Genomic DNA, 8021 nt, shown 5'->3' with positions numbered 1-8021 from the left:
CAAAGCTGTTTATCATGTCCGCCTTATCCACTGCCCCCGTTTTGAGGTTATAGTCAAGCACGCAGTCTGGTGGTCCACCTTCCCTGTGGCCGACATGGTTGCTGTTTGGACAGTGGAGAGGACATGGATGTCTAGTTTGTCATGCCACTTTACTGCCAGCTGTTGACATCTCTTATTTTGTATAACGGGTCATTTAGGATGGCAGTAGCATTGTTGATGAAATGCCGTCATCGCAGCAGAACTAGGAAGCAGCCTTGGGAAAAGAGGGTGGCAAAGAAGGGAGTTGCAAACATAGGATCTGTGCTCCAGTATTCTCTTAGGGAGTTCTTCTTTACTATCCCCATGAGAAGGACTGTCACCAGGAAGGTATACATTTCACTAATTGTGGTTGTCCCCCCCCCCCCCCCACTCCTGGCTCTCTCTTCTCCTGTAGCTCCAAGGCATAGGTGATTGGTCTCTGCTATGTCTCCCACCACCTCCTCTGTCAGAAACAACTTGAAGCACTCTGCCTCAGATGGAAATGGCAAGGGGTGTTGCACTCCAGACTGGGACTCATCAAAGCAAACAGCAGGTCCAGGAGGGGTGAAATGGCTGGCAGCCTGCCAGCTAGCACAGAACTCCTGTACTTCATCCACTGTCGGTCAGCCTCCATCACCACCAGCATCTTCAAAGGGAACTGGGACTTTGTCAGTGGACAAGGGATCCTCAGATTCAGGGTTGTCAATGGCTGGGGGGCAGCTCCTCACTGTCACTGTCAGAATCTGATTCCTGACTTTCAGACTCATTGTCAGAATTTTTTCTCAAATTTCAAATTTCCGCATTCGTGAGTTGTCTCCTTTTTGAAAGACATTGCTAATGCTACAGCTTAGCTCACTAGCTACATACATAAACATACATAAACAACAACACTGAATGGCTCAGAGTGGGAGTGAGAGGTTACGTGATTGACTGCCTGCACGTGCCATTTGTATTAATAAATCACTATCAGAAAATGTTTTGTGTGGTAATTATTGATATATTTACTGTTTAATTCACGTTTTTCAAGTACCGGTGATAAATCATGCATTCCGATTCTTGCATGGATTGTAATGGGCACATATTATGTGTGTAAAATACTTTTTTAAAGGTTGTACTGATTATGATGAGTTAAGCTAATTCCAGCTATGTGTGGAGCCATGTTTGTTGACATACAATGCATTCTGGGTTTCACGTAATCGTCTGTCGGACCAAAAATGCTATAACAAAATGAGGTGAGTAAGGGTTCACAAATTTTGAGAACTTCAGGAAGTGAATAGTGGAATGTGAACGATGGTAGACGACACACCCCTTCAACATGCATACTATAAACATACCAAACTCATCTTGTCTTCTCTTATTATCTTTGGTTTCTGTAAGGAAAAAAAGCATGGCGGCGCGCTGAAACTAATCATTGTCGGATTTCATTCGATTTCTACAAAGTGTTTTACTCAATTATTTTGATCAATGGTGAGCTCACCCGTGATTAATTATAAATAGTAATTGCTATTAGCTAATTCATATTGTAGTTTATGTCAGCCAAGTCATAAAATATGACCGCTTGTGTTGCGTCAATCTTTCCTCAGTTAGCGCTAGGACAAATGTAGCCAAAATTTGGATGATTGTGTTATGCTACAGATACTTCTGTGAATATCTGAACATTGCATCCAAAAATAAACTGCCCACATTCTGGACATAACTTTGTAAGGACTGTGTTTGTGTAAATAGTTTCTGAAAAAAGTGTGGCCAGCTCAAATGCTGATTGTTGCGTCATTCAAAACTGGCCGTTCTAAATAAGTGTTCTAATCACACGGGTGTGATCGTATGCTTCAGGGACCACTGTAGAATGACCAAACCCGTGTGATGGTACGTGTGAAAGGATTAAATTCCATTTCTGCAGAGTGGGAGAGTGTGTTCCTGCAAGGTATTTACGACCGTCATAAAACTGGCCAACTCCGCCCCCACTTCCTCTCTGGTGGGAGAGGGGGCTCTCTCTGATCCTCACCTAGGAGGGAAAGTCATGACAGGAGATTATGAGGAAATAATCAGAAGATAGATAGGAGTTACATAGTTCAGAATACACAAGATCAAGCACACACAAAATAACCTTTTTTCGCCAAAAGTCATCTTTCATTGACAAGCTATAAGTGAATTATTGATGCCCAGAGCTGGAAACACATCAGATGGCTTCCACAACATGTGAACAATATCAGGAGAAAGAAATGGGATTGATAAACCTAACAACTTGAAATGGGAACATGTTTTAGTAAGTGGTGTCAGGTGTGGTCACGGCATGTTTCAAAGTGTCCCTAAACCTCTCCAAAGTGGCATATATCTGTAAATTAGATAACTCCAGTGCTATTACATATTTGCAATCCCTGAATTATATTTGTTCAGTATAAAAACACAATCTATACCATATCACCCTCACTCAAACATTCTGGTGGGGTTATGGGGTATCCAGGGTACATTCAAGTGTACTTTTAACCTCTCCAAAGTGTCCGAATGTGGTAATTGCACTGTTTTTGCACACTGTATGTGCCTAAAAGTTATTCTTCATTATAAAACAACATTTCTACAACAGCAACCTCTCTCAAACATTGTGGTGGTGTCGGGGGACATACAGGGGATATCCAAGTGTTTTTTTCAACTTCTCCAAAGTGCTTGAACGTTTTGCCTAGGCATATTCAATGTATTGGTCCCACATATAAATTAACTGTTTACAAAAACAATATAAAAGCAACAGATATACAGTACCAGTCAAAAGTTTGGACACACCTACTCCAGGGTTTTTCTTTATTTTTCTATTTAAAAAATTGTAGAATAATAGTGAAGACATCAAAACTATGAAATAACGCATATAGTATCATGTAGTAACCCAAAAAAAAGTGTTAAACAAATCAAAATATATTTTCTATTTGAGATTCTTCAAAGAAGTCACCCTTTACCTTGATGACAGCTTTGCACACTCTTGGCATGCTCTCAACCAGCTTCATGAGGTAGTCACCTGGAATGCATTTCAATTAACAGGTGTGCCTTGTTAAAAGTTCATTTGTGGAATTTCTTTCCTTCTTAATGTGTTTAAGCCAATCAGTTGTGTTGTGACAAGGTAGGGGTGGTATACAGAAGATAGCCCTATTTGGTAAAAGACCAAGTCAATATTATGGCAAGAACAGCTCAAATAAGCGAAGAGAAACAACAATCCAGCATTACTTTAATTAAAACATGAAGGTCAGAAAATTTCAAGAACTTTGAACGTTTCTTCAAGTGCAGTCACAATAACCATCAAGCGCTAGGATGAAACTGGCTCTCATGAGGCCTGCCATAGGAAAGGAAGACTCAGAATTACCACTGCTGCAGAGGATAAGTTCATTAGAGTTACCAGCCTCAGAAATTGCAGCCCAAGTAAATGCTTCACAGAGTTCAAGTAACAGACCTATCTCAACGTTAAAACCTACCCTCACCAGAAACCGTGGATGGATGGCGGCATTCGCGCAAAACTGAAAGCGGGAACCACAGCATTTAACCATGGAAAGGTGACTGGGAATATGGCCGAATAGAAACAGTGTAGTTATTCCCGCCACAAGGCAATCAAACAAGCAAAATGTCAGTATAGAGACAAAGTGGAGTTGCAATTCAACTGCTCAGACACGAGACGTATGTGGCAGGGTCTACAGACAAGGACTACAAAAGGAAAACCAGCCACGTCGCGGACACCGACGTCTTGCTTGCAGACAAACTAAACACCTTCTTTGCCCGCTTTGAGGATAATACAGTGCCACTGACGCGGCCCGCTACCATGGACTGTGGGCTCTCCTTCTCCGTGGCCGACGTGAGTAAGACATTTAAACGTGTTAACTCTCGCAAGGCTGCCGGCCCAGACGGCATACCTAGCCGCATCCTCAGGGCATGTGCACACCAGCTGGATAGTGTGTTTTCAGACATATTCAATCTCTCCCTATCCCAGTCTGCTGTCCACACGTGCTTCAAGATGGCCACCATTGTTCCTGTACACAAGAATGCTAAGGTAACTGAACTAAATTACTTTCGCCCCGTAACACTCAATTCTGTCATTATGAATAGGTCCACAGACGATACAATCGCCATCACACTGCACACTGCCTTATCCCATCTGGACAAGAGAAATATCTATGTAAGAATGCTGTTCATTGACTATAGCTCAGCATTCAACACCATAGCTCCCTCCAAGCTCCTCATTAAGCTTGAGGCCCTGGGTCTCAACCCCGCCCTGTGCAATTGGGTCCTGGACTTTCTGACGGGCAGCCCCCAGGTGGTGAAGGTAGAAAACAACACCTCCACTTCGCTGATCCTCAACACTGGGGCCCCATAAGGGTGCGTGCTCAGCCCCCTCCTGTACTCCCTGTTCACCCATGACTGCGTGGCCATGCACGCCTCCAACTCAATCATCAAGTTTGCAGATGACACAACAGTAGTGGGCTTGATTACCAACAACGACGAGACAGGCTACAGGGAGGAGGTGAGGGCACTCAAAGTGTGGTGTCAGGAAAACAACCTCTCACTCAACGTCAACAAAACAAAGGAGATGATCGTGGACTTCAGGAAACAGCAGAGGGAGCACCCCCTATCCACATCGATAGGACAGCATTGTAGAAGGTGGAAAGTCTTAAGTTCGTCGGCGTACACTTCACGGACAAACTGAAATGGTCCAGACAGTGTGGTGAAGAAGACGCAACAGCGCCACCCTAGTCATAGACTGTTCTCTCTACTACCGCATGGCAAGCGGTACCGGAGTGCCAAGTCTAGGACAAAAAGGCTTCTCAACAGTTTTTACCCCCAAGCCATAAGACTCCTGAATAGGTAATCAAATGGCTACCCGGACTATTTGCATTGTGTACCCCCCCAACCCCTCTTTTTACACTGCTGCTACTCTCTGTTTATCATATATGTATAGTCACTTTAACTATACATTCATGTACATACTACCTCAATTGGGCCGACCAACCAGTGCTCCTGCACATTGGCTAACCGGGCTATCTGCATTGTGTCCCGCCACCCACCAACCCCTCTTTTACGCTACTACTACTCTCTGTTCATCATATATGCTTTAACTCACTTTAACCAAATCTACATGTACATACTACCTCAATCAGCCTGACTAACCGGTGTCTGTATGTATCCTCGCTACTTTTATAGCCTTGCTACTGTATATAGCCTGTCTTTTTACTGTTGTTTTATTTCTTTACTTACCTATTGTTTACCAAATTCCTTTTTTGCACTATTGGTTAGAGCCTGTAAGTAAGCATTTTACTGTAAGGTCTACACCTGTTATATTCGGCGCACGTGGCAAACTTTGATTTGATTTGTTCACCCCGCTACCATCCGGAAGGCGAGGTCAGAACAGGTGCATCAAAGCTGGGATCAAGAAACTGAAAAACAGCTTCTATCTCAGGGCCATCAGACTGTTAAACAGCCATCACTAGCACAGAGAGGCTGCTGCCATAAATATAGACTTGAAATCATTGGCCACTTTAATAAATGGATCACTAGTCACTTTAATAATGCCACTTTAATCATGTTTACATATCTTGCATTACTCATCTCATATGTACACTACCGTTCAAATGTTTGGTGTGACGAGATCTTCAGTTTCTTGGCAATATCTCGCATGGAATAGGCTTCATTTCTCAGAACAAGAATAGACTGACGAGTTTCAGAAGAAAGTACTTTGTTTCTGGCCATTTTGAGATGGAATTGAACCAACAAATGCTGATGCTCCAGATACTCAATTAGTCTAAAGAAGGCCAGTTTTATCAGGACAACAGTTTTCAGCTGTGCTAACATAACAGCAAAATGGTTTTCTAATGATCAATTAGCTTCTTAGAATGCTAAACTTGGATTAGCGAACACAACGTGCCATTGGAACACAGGAATGATGGTTGCTGATAATGGGCCTCTGTACGCCTATGTAGATATTCCATTAAAAATCAGATGTTTCCAGCTACAATAGTCATTTACAACATCAACAATGTATACATTGTATTTCTGATCAATTTGATGTTATTTTAAGGACAAAAGAATTGCTTTTCTTTCAAAAACTAGGTCACATTTCTTTGTGACCCCATACTTTTGAACGGTAGTGTATATATTCTTATTCCATTCCTTTTCTTAGATTTGTGTGTATTAGGTAGTTGTTGTGGAATTGTTAGATTACTTGTAAAATATTGCTGTGCTGTCGGAACTAGAATCACAAGCATTTCGCTACACTCGCAATAACATCTGCTAACCATGTGTATGTGACCAACACCATTTTATTTTATTTGACATCAACTGTTCAGAGGAGACTGTGTGAATCAGGCCTTCATGGTCGTATTGCTGCAAAGAAACCACTACTAAAGTACATCAATAAGAAGAAGAGACTTGCTTGGGACAAGAAACATGAGAAATGGACATTAGACCAGTGGAAATCTGTCCTTTGGTCTGATGAGTTCAAATTTGAGATTTTTGGTTCCAACCTCTGTGTCTTTGTGAGACACAGAGTAGGTGAACGGATGATCTCCGCATGTGTGGTTCCCACCGTGAAGCATGGAGGAGGAGGTGTGATGGTGTGGGGGTGCTTTGCTGATGACACTTTCAGTGACTTATTTAGAATTCAAGGCGCACTTAACCAGCATGGCTACCACAGCATTCTGCAGCAATACGCCATCCCATCTGCTTTGCGCTTAGTGGGACTTTCATTTGTTTTTCAACAGGACAAAACACCTTCAGGCTGTGTAAGGGCTAATTGACCAAGAAGGAGAGTGATGGAGTTCTGCATCAGATGACCTGGCCTCCACAATCACCCGACCTCAACCCAATTAAGATGGTTTGGGATGAGTTGGATTACAGAGTGAAGGAAAAGCAGCCAACAAGTGCTCAGCAAAACTGTTGGAAAAGCATTCCATGTGAGCTAGTTGAGAGAATGCCAAGAGTGTGCAAAGCTTTCATGAAGGCAAAGGGTGGCTACTAAAAAAGCATCTAAAATATATTTTGATTTGTTTAACTTTTTTTTTGTTACATAAGGATTCCATATGTGTTATTTCATAGTTTTGATGTCTTCACTAGTAGTTGACTGGTACTGTACATTAAAAAATATATAAAAATGTCTTATCAAACACAAACTTGGTTACACAGGTGTCATTCACTAAAAAAGGTGTAAAAATGTAAATAAGCTGAACTGTTTAGAAATGGCATTCTTGATCGTTTTACATCCAAGGTGTAGGTGATTAGATTTCACTTTCACCGTTGCTTGTGCATGTCTTGATAGTCTTTGAAGCAGTCCCTCTGCCAGGAAACAAAAAGCGAACTGGCATTTCGGACAGAAGATCTGGCATTTCCCCCCCCCCCCCCCCCCCCCTGTGTTTTGTGCAATGCTTGCAGTTCTTCCTTTTGTCTTTTGGCATGTGTGTTGAATAGTGGAGCTCACCTTGAGTGGTGGGTCTTGTGATGGTTGTGAAGTTGCTTTGGGCCCCCATTTCCAACACCAGGTGCTCTCGAAAGGCCAACTGGGTGAGAGGGGTTTGACATTTTGCTTAGGCCATATGCTTGTGAGAATGAAAGCATTTACTGTAGCAATGTCCACAAATTGATCAAAAAAAAGTATTATGCAACTTCTTGGTCTTGTGGAGGTCCTGGTAGTAGCCTATCAGAGCATCAGATAGGTTGACACCCTCCATGCTGGCATTGTAGTCCTTCACAGAAACAGGAATGGGGACATTCTTCCTTTTTCAGCCTTGTTGAGACATGGTTATTATTGAATGCCTTATGCTGTGTGGTGAGCATGGTTACTTCCCTAGTGTCTTTCCATTTCACAAAAAGCAGCTTGTTTGTCCTGATCCAATGCATGGTCCCCCTTGCCGCTCTCTGTCATGTTGTTTACCTTGGTCTTGGGGGAACCGATTCTGTTAGACGAATGGTGCCACAAGCCCCTATTTTCTTTTTTAAGAGGTCTATGAAAAGTGGATGTAGAACCATCTGATGGGGTGATT

The sequence above is a fragment of the Salvelinus namaycush genome, chromosome 4 (assembly GCF_016432855.1).
Source record: "Salvelinus namaycush isolate Seneca chromosome 4, SaNama_1.0, whole genome shotgun sequence".
Taxonomy (NCBI): Eukaryota; Metazoa; Chordata; class Actinopteri; order Salmoniformes; family Salmonidae; genus Salvelinus; species Salvelinus namaycush.
This window is presented reverse-complemented; position numbering follows the sequence as displayed.